The sequence below is a fragment of the Laccaria bicolor genome, genomic scaffold (assembly GCF_000143565.1).
Source record: "Laccaria bicolor S238N-H82 LACBIscaffold_104 genomic scaffold, whole genome shotgun sequence".
NCBI lineage: Eukaryota > Fungi > Basidiomycota > Agaricomycetes > Agaricales > Hydnangiaceae > Laccaria > Laccaria bicolor.
In genome coordinates, this window is record NW_001889975.1 from 50152 (window position 1) to 51110 (window position 959).

Sequence of the window (959 nt, forward strand, 5' to 3'; positions counted from 1 at the left end):
CACTCCAAGAATGGCATCTTTTCCTTGGTTTTCGCACCACTGTCGATAATCTTTCTGTGCCTCCAGCGAGAACTCTGCCCAAGCCACCCCATAGGATAGCAAACCCATCCAAACAAAAAAGCAATCTCGGGAAAGCATTGCAGCCTTTTTGATAGAATGGGGTTGCTTGTAAGATGCCCAATAACCCTTGGCCGAAGGAGAATATGGAGCGATTGCTGCAATTTGGTAAGCTCCAAGGAGTCTTCAGGTGGCATGGAGCAAATCGAGATCTAGCCTTTCCCAAGAAGCAACAATTTCTCGCAGCAGTTCATATTTTCCTTCTGGTGTTGGGGTAAAAGCTTGTGGCAGGCGAGATAGGCGATCGAAAGGAAAACCGACTAACATTGGTTTGTGAGGAACAAAGGCAAGCCAGCCATGAGTGTCTGTCCACCATCTTGGCTCTGTAAAGTCTTTCCATGCCAAATTCGGAGGAAACTGCTGCTCATTGGGGTTTGTTTCTTTTGGGACTTGAATCGTCTGTGAGCAATTTGGCGAATAGTAATCCACACCAGACTCGTGAATCAGTCGACCACGGGAGCGGTCAAGCGGCCTGGCTCAAATGTCAGATGTTTTTGTCTACTCTATGCTGTTATGCGCGATGTGCCATGCGAAAATGACTATGGTACTGCATTGAATTCAATGATGTCATGAGGTTCTTTCTCTGCTACACTCTGGGGAACTTTTGACGCTGGTGCGTCATATTGTCTCACTTAGATCGGAGTGCGGGCAGAAGGTACGCCCGAAAAAAGATGCCAGTGAAAAGTCGCAGTAAGGCTAAGCCCTTCCTCATGATTTAAAGTTGTCTTGCTTACATCCTGTACTATGCGCAGCCAGTGTAGTTTTTTGTATGCTTTGATAAGGGGTCTTGAACTTGACCACCATCATTGGTCAGTATGTCATAAGAGGTCAATGTTACTCAG